Below are 14,061 nucleotides of genomic sequence, written 5' to 3' on the forward strand. Positions count from 1 at the left end.
GCGAACTGTTACTGGTGGTACACGACGCCAATTCATAGGTTTGGCTAAACTAACACGAATATAATTCTTGTTCGCACCAGTATTGATCAAAAACTTCATTTCCGTTCCAACACTATTACGCAGTTTTACGCATGGTATGAAATTATCAAAGTATTCTGATTTATTACTCTCATTGAAACAAAAATTATAACCATCGATACTATTATTATCAGAATGATTTACATTCGATAATGCCTCTACTTTAAAACGCGGTGGGCCATTTGATTGGAATGTTTTTTGGACATGTGCGTTTTTTCTACTTGTCTATTGCTCTCTGAGGATGATGCGTATGTGAGTGAAACGTCTAAGTTGCTCAAGAATGTTTTAAGCTGTAGGGATCTGAACGTAGTTTCGTGATCCTTTACTATTTGCATCGGGGTTCCAAAGTTACCAAAATACTTAGCTAGTCCACTTTTAACGTCTATCAAGTTTTTTGTTTCGATGCGTATTATTTGCGCAAATTTCGAAAACGCGTCTACTATCGAAAGCAAACTTTTCGAGTTGATGAAGAAAATATCCATGTGTACACGTTCCATAGGCTTTTCGGTTGTCGGTCTCGGTGATATCTTGATGTTATACGGCTTCCGTTCGTATTTGTGTACATTGCATACGGTGCACGTGTTGATTGCAGATTTGATTCGCTCATGCATCTTCGGGAAGAAAAATGATCTCTTCATTTGGCTTTCGACTTCGTTTATGCCTCGGTGAGCCCTTTCGTGTTCCTTTGCGATTAGTCGATTTTTTTCTTCAACTGACGTATCATCTTGGACTTGTGAGAACGTCATAATCATATAACCACAGCAGCTAAAATGATTCTTGAAAGATTGTTGAATTATTTGTATGAGACATTCCGGAGCTAATATTGCCGTTTGTTTTCCATTGTGGTACTTCCGCAGAATGTTGGTTATGGTACTTTCGTCGTATTTTCTTCTTTTTACAATAATTCTTCTAAAATTTGGGAACGGTGTTTCTATAGATTCCTGATTTTCACTGAATATTTCAAAAACTATTTGATTACGGTAATAATGTAATGGTCTTTCGCTTGACTTAATAAAAAAATCGTCTGACGTATCTGCTGAGTGTATAGTTTCGGTCATATTCACGGTTTGCAGGTTAATTTCGTTAGGAAGTTCAGTTTTCTGCTAAGAGCGTCTGCTACTACGTTCGCTTTCCCTTGTTTATACTCTACAAAATATTGATAATTTTCTAATTCGAGTCTCCATTTCAGAATTCTATTATTTTTCAAACAAGTTTTAATAAAAGTGAGGGGTTTATGATCAGTGTAGAGTTTGAATTGATTACCAAAAAGATATGGTTTGTATTTGCGAATTGCCCATATTATAGCGAGCGCCTCCTTTTCTATAGTAGAGCAATTACTTTCTCCCTTATTCAGTGTTCGACTGGCGAACGCGATTGGCCTTTCGACTTTATTTTGAACTTGAGAGAGTACTGCACCTACGGCAAAATTACTTGCGTCAGTAGTGAGTATGAAAGGTAATTCAAAATCCGGGTATGCAAGTATCTGATCGGATGCTTTTGTTTTCTTTAATTTTTCAAATGATTCTATGTATTCTGGGTCTTTGTGATTTATAATCTGATCCTTTTTTAAACATTTAGTTAAAGGCTTTGTTATTTTGGAATAATCTTTGATAAAGCGGCGATAATATCCGGACAATCCGAGAAATTGTCTTATTTGTTTTTCGTTAGTAGGTAGTGGCCAATTTAATATTTTTTGTACTTTGTCGGGATTTGCTTTTATGCCGTCAGGGGAAATTATATGACCGAGGAATTCGGTTTCTCTTCTTAAAAATTCGCGCTTGTCTAACTGAATTTTTAGATTGAACTGTGCTAAACGTTCAAGCACTTTCGAGACATTTTCTAAGTGTGATTCTAAACTGTTTCCAACTATGACGATATCGTCCAAGTAAACGTAACAAATTCTACCAATGAGTTCCGCTAAGATGTTATTCATTGCACGTTGAAATGAGGCCGGTGCACTTTTTAGCCCAAATGGCATTCTAGTGAACTCGAAATGGCCATAGCTTGTAGAAAATGCGGTTTTTTCACGGTGATCTGGATGCATCTCTATCTGGTGGAATCCAGACTTTAAATCTAGCGTGGTGAAGTATTGAGATTTACCTAAGCTATCAAGAATGTCTTCGATTTCTGGCATTGGAAATTTATCGTTAATCGTTTTTTCATTCAGCTTTCTGTAATGTATTACTACTCGTACTTTCTTTTTTCCAGATGCATCCAGTTTTTTTTGCACTACCCAAATGGGTGAGGAATAAGGACTAGTGGATGGCTGAATAATGCCAGAATCGAGCATATCGCTTATTTGAGATTCTATATCTTTTTTGTAAATGTGCGGGTAGAGATAATTTTTAGTGTATACTGGAGAATTATCGGTAGTGTTAATTTTATGTTTGATTCCAGAAGTGGCTGTTAATTTTTCACCTGGTTTCAAAAGAACGTTTTGGTTATTTATTATTGTTTTAAACAAGCATGTTTTTTCAAAATTTGACAGATGATTTGTTCTGATTATACCGTTCAAAATTTCTTCTGTAATTTTCAAATTTGTTGGAAAAGGAATCGGTGTTATGGTTTCAATGTAATTGACGGTTAAATTAAGAACATTAGAAAACTCAGGAATTTGGTTTTTTGTCGAAAGAATTTTTACTGTTGTTTTTCCATTACTTTAGTTGTAAAGACCGGGTTCTATTATTGATGAATTTTCGAATTTTTGAAATGTTGGGACTAACCAATCTCCATTATTTAAAGTTTTAAATTCTATGCAATAAGAATAAAGTTTTGTGCTCGGATAATATTTGTCGTAACTAATGCTTTGTTTACCAAATTCAATTTGTCCAGATTTGTAATTTATTATTGCTTTCGTTTGCGCAAGGAATTGGGAACCAATAATACCATCGAAAAATGGATGAAAATTCAATTCAAAATACGTTTGTGCGGGAACATAATTTCCAATAAGATTAGCTCTACATTTTTTGTTTATGGCATGTTTTCCGTAAATATTATTAATCACTGTTTCTTCTGTGTGAATCGTGTTAGTTAATATACTAGGACGATATATTTATATTTTTGTTTGCTCCTGTATCAATTAGTAATCGAATTACTTGTTTTGTAATTAAATTTTCCCTAGTAAGGTAAGGTAAATAATTCATGATATTTAGTTGGATTTGCTGGCCCAACAAAAATTTAGATCGATGTTCAAATCATCTTCGGATTCTGATTTGTCTTTTTCTGTCAATTCATTAGAGTGAAATTCTCTGTGATTTAAAGTTAATTTACTTTTAGTTGAATCAACTTCCATGGGTTGCGGATAAGAAGATTTTCCTTTGAATGTCGTTGTCTCACAAAACTGTTTTTGTTGAACACTTTTACTACTTTCAGGTTTTTTCGAGTACTTTTCTTTTGGATCAAAAGTTTTTGTAAAACGAGTATTATTTGAAACTGTACTTTCGGAGCACTTGAATTTACACACAAATGCGTATGCTGCTTCTAAGTCTTCGGGACATGCAGCGTGGGCATAACCAAAGTATGGTTCTTTAAGGCCTGCTAATAATGCCGCTAAACCATCCTCATCAATAAAAGCGCTGATGGCTTCCCAATTATTGACGTATTTTTGCTTTAGCTTCGCTTGCGTTTTAATATTTTGCACTGTCTCTTTAATGTAATTGTAGTATTTGTGTATATTTGTGGGGCGGTCCGATGGTGCATGTGATAAACGGCGCCAGTCCACACGGCCGGACCGGGTTCAAATCCCATCCGGACCGTCCCCCCATAGCAAGGACTGACTATCCGGCTACGTGGTAAAAATAAGTCTAGTAAGCCAGAAATGGCCGGCGTGACCTGTAAGGTCGTTAAAAGCCAAGAAGAGAGAGAGAGAGTATTTGTGTATGGACATGTTGTTTAGGATTGAAAGAGCGCCTCAAGTATAGGCAACCCGCGATTCGATATTAGCGCGACCTATGAGTGAAAATAGGATAAAAATTTGCATGTACAGGAGGGGTATTTGGGGAAACTGATTCGCATCGCCAATGGAGGTATTTGGGGAAACTGTTTCGCATCGCCAACGGAGCAATGCCATAGATCCTTTAAGGCTTAGGATTTTGAAATACATACATCGAATTACACAGCAAAGATTTTGGAGTTGAATTTATTCTTATCCCTAAATCACCCAGTGTAGAGATCTAAAGCAAATCCTTGGCGGGTAGCGAACTTTAGACACCTCTACACATTCCCCGGTGTATTTAGAATCATTGCTGGTTTTTGGTACCTCTCCCCCTGATTCCATAAGCTATGTCTGTTGGCTTGTCCAACGACTAGTCTGGTTCCTTCTTCCTTATTTCCTTTCTCTCACAGGAGTTGGTTAGTTCGGCGTGTCCAACAACCAATCTCGTTCCCTTTCCTTCCTCCTTTGGTACCAAACTTTCCGGAGTAGGCCGTACCCTACACATGTTTTCTGCCATTTTTGTTTGCCAAAGAATACTTTTGTAATACGTAAGTTCTTTACGGTCACCTAAAGCACTTGTTAATGTTTGTTTAACTTCCTCGAAGCTTTGAGGATTACCGGCTAAACAAATCCCTTGCTATAATCCACTGGAGTGGAATTTACGCTAAGACGCGATTTTTACTTAAGTTCGCGGAAATGAAACGCGGACGCGACTGTTCCCGTTCGTTGTAAGATTGTAAGTTTTCTTTATTTCAACAATATTTCCTTATATATTAACATGTGTTGATGGTGTTGGTTCTTATCCTAAACGCCGTGAGTTGGTGTTAGTTTTGGGAACGTGAGAGGTAAAATCCTAGTTTTATCTGTTAATGTTGTTTCAGGATTTGTCCGTTTGGTCAAATCGTCCGATTTGGCCGTTTTAGTTAATTGCACCGCGAGCAATGGTACATTTTTCCTGTCGACCTTTTGCCTGTCCCTATCTTTCCTGGACGGAAATATGTTGCTTGATCGGCTAGTTTCTTAAGGGACCGGATGCAGTTTATTGCATGCTACATATGGCACGGCGTGTGGGCGTAGGTTTGTTATTGCTATTTTGGGTATCGCGTTTGTTCGTACAAAGGATGCTGTTTTATTGTATTTGATTTATGCATTTCGAGACCTTTACCAATGATAACATAACGAGATGCTCTGTATTTAAAATATTTAGGGTTATCGCTTTTTTAGGATAGCGAACTGGCGGTCCCTAGTTATGAAATTGCATGCTTGGGTATGTTGAGACGCGTTTATTATCTAGCCTTTCCTGTTGCAGTGTTTATACAGCTGCATGTTGTAGATATGAACCTGAGTTGGCCAGGCGATCCCGCGTAGCATCCTGTTTATTTAGAACGGTGTACCATTCTTTATTCATTTTCTTCTCGAACTTATTGCCTGTGCTACGTTCGTCCTGATCGACGTCGAGTCTAATCTATGGCTTGTAATTCTCTTAAATGAACATATAATAGTTTGAAATGTATTTAAAAAACATGAATTAGAACGATTGATCGTTGCGTTCACAACACTTGCTTTGCCTTCTATTTTATTATTTACTGCAGTTACAAAAATTTTGTATTGTTGTTCTGAAACTATCCCTTTGAAAATTTCTAATGTACTTTCTACTGTACTAAGCCACGCAGAAAGTTGCTTTTTATTACCGTCGTACTTCGGAATCGCTTTAATCGGATCCGGTATTTTGAAAACAATTTCCATGTTAAATGCAGCTTGTGCATTTTATTGTGGTGCACTGTAACTCGTGCTTGGTCGGGGTTCGCATAAAGAATCCAACATGCGTTGATGGTTTATTTGCTGCGTACGCATTGCGTCGAGCGTAGCGGCAATTGCACTCATTTGTGAGGTTAGTTGCATCATCTGATCTGCTTCCATTTTTGTACCTTGATCTTCTAAGACAAGCTTTTCTATAGAAGGAACACTCGTTTTAATTGGAATGTGAGAAAGTTCTGCACTTTCGTCACTCGACTCTTCTTCTGAACTGCCATTTGTGTTAGTATTCACTACACGTGAGCTAAGCGCGTGTCTTGTTCTTTTAAGAGCGTCAAAAGGTTTCTTATTTGGCATCAAATAAAAACGAAAAATGTTAGGTTGCAGTAGCGAGCTCTACCATGTGCTTTGACACTAACACTATCACACTACACTGCACCACTCTAACGCACTTATTGCGTGCGCTTACAAAGAATAACGAGATATTCTCTGATGATCTGTGTGACCTATCTGGTAGTATCGCAACAGATTGCGTACGATGATAAATTATAAAATCTATTGTACACACACGTGGACACAAAGCACTATCGTTGTTCCTAGCCTATCTGGTAGTACTTAGGAATAACGGAATACAATTTCACTAATTACAAAATGCTGTGTACTCACGTGCTTTGGCTAAAAATCCAACGATCCGGATCCAGGTATGCGTGCCGGGGGGCCCTCAAATCGAACAGCGGATGAAATCCTTTAGCTGCGGACGCTAAATGCGGGTACCACTTTGATATCGATAATTCTATCGACACTTTCCACTATTTATACACTCTGGACTGCTACATCGCCAATTATGTTATAATTTTACAACATTATTTTATTAATCCTAAATTAACCTAACTTTAGCCTAATTTTAACCTAACTGAGCTTTTACAAATAATTTCGCAATAAATAAATAATTTGAGCTTACAAACGAGACTGACCTACGCGTCCAGTGCTGTAGCCAGACGGGACGCGTGGCAGTTTTTGTTACTACTACCTATACATTTAATAGTTTCGAGAGATACTATTATAATCTCATGAATATTATAATACATTATATTAAATCTAATGTTACGTTCGGTTCTTAGTTCCGTTAATTTTAAGATATTTCATTAGTTATTTAACTCTTAATTCTTTTCTTGTGGTTTTTTTATATTGTAATTATCTTTACATGTATGCGCTTCGGCCACACAAAAAATAAATGCACCAGAGAAAAAACCTGAGCTAAATGCGGAGAAAACTACTGTTGCTGCTGACGATCATAGTGCGCTTCACTCTTACGCACACGATCTCCAAATCTTTGCTGCGGATGCTGACGTTGATTATAGTGTGGGTGCAGCTGGTGCTTTCTAACAACATTGCCCAATACTGCTCGACGTACGGCTGCCATTTCTCCGACTTGAGGTTTTACTTTCATGGCTTCATTTTCTTCTTTTGCGGCTTCCCAGGTGCGTGCGATTGCTGTTGCTTTTTCGAAGGATATATCTTCTTCTCTCAATAACTGCTTCCTTAACTCGTTGTCTTTGATGCCCGCTACGAATTGGTCACGTAGCGCTTCACTTAAAAATGCACCAAACTTGCACTTCTGAGCCGCTGACTTTAGCATGATAACGTACTCGTTCACTTGTTCGCTTTTCTGGAGACAATTTCTGAACTTAAACCGTTCCGCTACCACGCTTATAACCGGACTTAAATGCGCCTTCAACAGTTCGCATAACTTTTCATACGGTTTCAACTTAGGTTCCTCCGGATCACACACTTTGCTGGCGACTTTGTATAATGACGCTCCGCCTAGCGTAAGAAGCAATCCGGTTTGCTTTTTCGCTTCTATCTCGTTGACTTCGAACAACACATTGATTCTACTCAAATATTCGTTAAACGATTCACCCAAAACGAAGGGCTCTACTGTTCCTATCAATTGGGACATTTTACTCGCTTTTTCCTCGTCGCCAAATTTATGTTGCGTTTTGACCGACGTATCTTTATTGTTTGACGTTCAATAATCGACTGACCTGACCTTACGCACTACTTACAAACTATCCTTATTACTACACTTATACATACATATTATCTTAATCTCACATACACTACAACTACCACGAAAAGTGTGGCAAGATGCCAAAAACCCGGCAAGATGCATAGCGTGCGGTGATAACCACACAGTTCTCGACAGAGAATGCCCTATATGGAAAGATGAAACAAATGAAACAAAAAAGAACCATTACAGAAACCATCGAAGAAACCTTAGAACAATATAAAAAAACAGAACCTCAGCAAGTGAGATAGTTCGTTTCGCCTGTTTCGCATAAAAATATTTCAGTATCACTAAATACTATCATAAAAATACAGTATCACTAAAATTTAGGAGGACGTCTGACTAATTTCATTCAGAATTTTCTCACCAACCGTGCATTCCAAGTTCTTATAGGAACTAATATATCAAAACAAAAGACATTAGAAAATGGTGTCCCGCAAGGAGCTATACTATCACCTATCCTGTTCCTTATACGCATGGAATCCTTAGTCTCGTCTATCCCTACTAACACACTTACTTTCATCTACGCAGATGACATTACAGGGTTTTTCAGATGATATTGTAAAATTCTTACCATTTCTTGTAAATACCCCGTATGAAATGGCACGCACACTTGGATGTTATTGTAAATGCTTCGGATGTCTTCGTTGTATTCGTATTCGTTTGATTAGTTTGCTTTGGATTTCAGTGTATTATTTTTACATGCAACATTTTTCATTTAATGTAACATTCTATATCGTATAACAATACGGCTAGGCCGATACTTCAAATTAAAATTAATCATAAATTTCTTCCCCCCGCAAGCAGCGAGATGCGTAACTCCACATATTTCGAATGTAACCCTCACAATCTTCTGGTGTGAGTGTTGTGGCTCCATTCGCAATAGCGTCTATTAGCTGAACCTCGTTTTGTGGATTAGTGCGCTTCACCATATTCTTCCATTTACTAAATAGATTCTCAATCGGGTTGAGAAATGGAGAATATGGTGGCAAATATATTACGCGATCCTGATCTTAACCGATAGCTTCCCGTACTTCAGCGCACTTATGGAAGCGCACGTTATTCATTATTATGGCCGATCGATTGATGTTTTGTGATCGAAGTTCTCGCTTCAACTGCAATACATATTCTTTAAAAGATTGGCGGTTGATTGCCTGATGGTGAACAGAATAGTGAAGTATTCCTTGTTTGTTCATGGCACAGATAATTGAAATATTTCTTGATCTTATATTCGGGACGACAGCAGTTGCTGGGGCACCCTTTACTGATCGCCCGGAAGAAGTCCACATGCTGACGTTGAATCCGACTTCGTCAACAAACACCATTCCACTATCCGCATACATATGTGACAAATCGTACAAATTTTTTGCGTACTCTTTCCTTTCCGAAACAGTGCTTTCGGTATTCCGACGCTCAGGAATCAATTGTAGGCGTTTTAAAGTGTAATTAAAACCCTTAATTTCTCTTCGTATGGTCGTAATACTTGCACGGATTTGATATTGCCCGTAGATTTTGTCCGCTAACTTTTTGAGAGTTATGGTACAGTCCTCATCTATCCACTGCTGCACACTTGCGACGGCTTCGGCGGATAACAATTTCGGATGATTCCCACCACGTTTTTTGCCTCAACGTGTGCCGTTTTTTTTTATAAATTTGCAGGATATTGTACACCGTTGACAAATTTATTTCGAACATGCGACTTATTAATTTTGGTGTCGTGCCGTTCAAGTATGCTGATACAATCCGCTGCCTGTCCTCGTCGCTTGTTCTTTTCTACGATTTCCGAGTTGGATGAGAAGGACCCGCCACGGTATCTTCTTCGCTCGAACTCATAGCTGCAAAAAACAGACATATACTAATAAGAATGCAACTTTTACACATTTTATTCAACGCAATACTTACTTATATGTAATCTATCAAATGAAATGGTGAATGTAGGTAGAATGCAGCAAGAGCGTTTCAAGTTTTCGGAAGATTAAGTGAAATGAACGCGGTATGTGTTTTCAAATTTGTTCAAAACATTGCGCTTCAAAGACCGGCTGTGTGTCAAATTCTTACTTGCGTTTATACCTCTAAGTTACGTACTCTCCCGAGCGCTGCCGAAGCAGTGTGCAATGTCATTGGCTACAAACAGCATTTCATATCAAAGTGGGTATAATATACAGGTGGGCTTATAGCAAGGGATATACATTATAGAAGGTAAAGTCGTCTAGAGCAAATTGACATTTCTCCACTTGACAGAACGCTTCTAGGGAGATTCAGGGAAGAGGGGGGAAATGTGGATGGAGGAACATAAACAAAATTTTTTCATCGTCAGTTGTTTGTGTGTTGCTTCTCTTACTGGTACTTTGAAAACGTTTCTGCGGGCTTTGAATTGAAAATCTTTTGCGAATGTGTTTTCGGTGGTTTATTTTTTGTTGTAGTGATATATAAATATTGCTTGATGTAAAAAACACGTTTTAACAAGTGATATTTACTACAGCATTGTGAACGAGTAGATTCTAATTTGAGAACTACAATATTGTGTAACTGAATTCTAAGTTAAGCTTTATTTAGTTAGTTATTAGTTTCAACGCATAGTTAGTTAGTTAGTTAGTTAGTTAGTTAGTTAGTTAGTCAGTTTAAGTTGTTCTTTTTCTATTACTTTTTACTACCCTTATTTGGCTTACTCATAAGACTCTTAGATTTCATTACATTTCAACATTTTATTGTTTTATCATGCCTGCTCCATGTGCCGTTTCTTGCTGTTCCAATAGTTGGTACACAGCTAAAAAACATGCATTGGAGATTTCCTTCCATGCTTTTCCAAAACATGACCCTTTACGAAACGCATGGGTTCAGTTTTGTAATCGGGAGGAAAATTGGATACCATCGAAAAAGGACGTGATTTGTTCAACACATTTCCAAGAAAAAGATTTTCAGATGCCCCAGAACACTGTTGGTGCAAAAGCATTGGGAAGAAAACTTTTCCCAAGTGGTAAGTTTCATACGGTTGCTCGGATTGTAAATAAGTATATATTAATTTTTAATACTTGTTTTCTTTTAATAGCTATTCCAACACAATTGATTTCGTTAGAGAATCATGCTATTGCGGATCTCGAAAATAGCGAAAACATGATAGATGTTAGTCCTTTAGCATCAAGAGCATTGGTAAGTGATAATTCTTACAATATGTGCATGGGAAAATGCACATATGTTTCAAAGATTTCCAAAGAAATGGTTATGTTACGAGAAGCTAATTACAAGCTTAAAGCTTCTTTAGACGTGTTAGCTTCAGAAAATGTTCAAATAAAGCGTAAAAATGATGACCTTGAAAAGGAAGTAGAGGCACTTAGAAAATCTTCTATTCAACCTTGTGATCTGATTTTAAGATTAAAGAATATGTTAAAAGACACATTGTCTCCAAATCAAATTGATTTGATAACCAAGGAGAAGAAACGTGTCAAATGGACCAAAGAAGAAGTAGGGAAAGCTCTTACTCTCCGATATTTTGGAAAAAGAGCATACGATTATATGGTAAAAGATATGAACTATCCATTACCGTCTATATCTACCTTACAAAGATATGCTAGAACTATAAATTTAAAAGAAGGCATTTTGGAAGATGTTATTTGTTTTATGGGTAACTTTGTGAGCAGTTTAGATAGGAAGGATGCCGAGTGCATACTAAGCTTCGATGAAATGAAGATAGCAAGTATAATGGAATATGATCCTGCCGCCGATGAAGTTATTGGTCCTTACAATAACATACAAGTTGTCATGGCTAGAGGGCTGTTCAGAAATTGGAAGCAGCCAATCTATATTGGCTTTGACAAAAAAATGACCAAAGAAGTAATGCTTGATTTGATAAAAAAATTATGCGACAGGGGTATTAATGTGGCTGGAATTGTATGTGATAACGGCGCAAGCAATATTGGTTGTTGGAGAGAACTGGGTGTTCATGACTACAATAAGCCATATTTTGAACATCCAGTATCAAAACAACATGTGTACGTAATCCCTGATGCACCGCACTTATTGAAATTGATAAGGAATTGGTTTGTAGATTATGGTTTTCAAATTAAAAATTCAACTATCTCTGCCAAACCTTTGTTTAAGCTGGTGGAAGACAGAATGAAAGCAGAAATTACTCCACTTTTTAAGCTAAACAAAGGTCATTTAATATTATCTAACCAAGAAAGGCAAAATGTTCGTCGAGCGGCAGAACTGCTGTCAAGAACAACTGCTATTGCTGTTCGACGTTACTATCAGGAAGAAAAGGAATTGGCCAACTTTATTGAAATGGTAGATTTATGGTTTAGTGTGTCCAATTCCTATTCGCCAAATGCCAAATTGGATTTCAAAAAATCGTATACAGGGAGCGATGATCAAATCAAAGCGCTAGACGATATGTATGATTATGTATCTAATATGGTACCAGTAGGGAAGCACAGTATGCAAACATTCCAGAAAAGCATTTTGATGCAGATAACGTCGATAAAGATGCTGTACGAAGACATGAAGAAAAAACATAACATCATTTATTTGTCCACCTTTAAGGTAATACCGACTTTACAATTCTTTACAAACAAAATGTTCAACATTATTTTCTCTATCTTCTAGCTTAATCAAGACCTGCTCGAAAACTTTTTTTCACAACTGCGACAAAAAGGCGGAGCGTACGATCATCCATCAGCCCTCAGTTGTATTTATAGAATAAGACTAATGATTCTGGGCAAATCTCCTACTATTTTGCGTAATGTAACGCATATACCAGAAAATAATAATAATAACATAGACTGTGATATATATGTAACATCGGCTGATAGAATTGAAAACGGAAATAGTAGAAACGAACAATGTGATATTCAGGAGAATTTTATCGCTGCAACAATATTTGAGGAAGCTGAGGTAGATCCTTCGTTTCCTGATGTTGTTGAAATGGAACAAATCAACAATTTTGTTGCTTTACAAGAACCAAGTGCAATTATTAATTTAGCAGAACAGGAACAGGATGGATTCGAATATATTGTAGGCTACATAGCTCGAAAATTCAAAGAAAAATACGCTAATTTGGAATTAGGCACATATACTTGCAACAATACAGAAGACCACAGCTATTGTCAACCACCATCTTTTGTCGATCACTTATCTGTTGGTGGTTTGTACAAACCATCAAATGAATTTTTGAATCAGTGCATGAAAATGGAAGAAATTTTTCAAGAAATTCACAAAGAAGGAAAACTCATTCAAATGACGGGAATCGTAACCAATTTAACAAATCACCTTCAACAAATAATTCCAGAATTACCTTTCGATATAGCCAAAAGCTTTGCCAAACAAAGGATAATAGTTAGGATGAAATATCTGAATATGAAACGCGTAACTAATCATGAATGAAAATATTTTACTTTCAATAGAAAAGCAGCAAAAAAGCTTAGGAAAATCATCAATTAACAAACGAATCGGGGGCACGCCCATTGATTGGCAAAACTTGGCTATATCGATGCGTAATTTTGGAAAGATTGGTTGTAGGTGATGTAGTGTCTTGAATAAGCACGTCTTGCCAGCCTGGTGATCCACAAGCAACTGTCTCATTTATTGTTCGCTCGTTTGTCAATTCGCTACTAACATACCAAGGTGTCTATAACTTAGATACAACACAACAGGGGAGTATTTAAATTTGTTACAATTCCTGTTATTTGAATGAAGTTGCATTCTATGTGAATTTCTTGAAAACTTTATTCCTAGTTTATGCTCTTCATTCTTTGATTGGATGGTTTGTACAAAACAAACAATATATAAGTGATCGACAGAAGACGATGATTAAAAATACGTAGCTGTGACAATCTGAATTGTTGAAACAGTATACAGTAGAAACTAAATAGTTTGCTGCTCGTTCATTGAACTGTAAATTTGTCGGTTTTGTAAGTAGCTGCTAAGTTTACATTTCAATGATCTAGTTTGCATCGTAAAAACGTGGAAGAAAAGTTAGAACTTCTATTCATTAGTTTGCTGGCAATCATTGACATTCTATTGAATACATACTGTAATGGAATGGTAATATCTTTTATTAGAACCGTGCAATATGATAGTGGAATATTGCAAGATACCCTACTTGTAAAAGAATCCTCGTTTCACAGGCCATACCAAACCATGTACGATAAACAGCCGTACTTCTTTAAGTAAAAATTCAGTTTAGGTTTTTTTCACGTAAGTTTAGCTTTTGTTTAACATCAATACGGCC

Source organism: Anopheles funestus, chromosome X, assembly GCF_943734845.2.
Source record: "Anopheles funestus chromosome X, idAnoFuneDA-416_04, whole genome shotgun sequence".
Lineage (NCBI taxonomy): Eukaryota > Metazoa > Arthropoda > Insecta > Diptera > Culicidae > Anopheles > Anopheles funestus.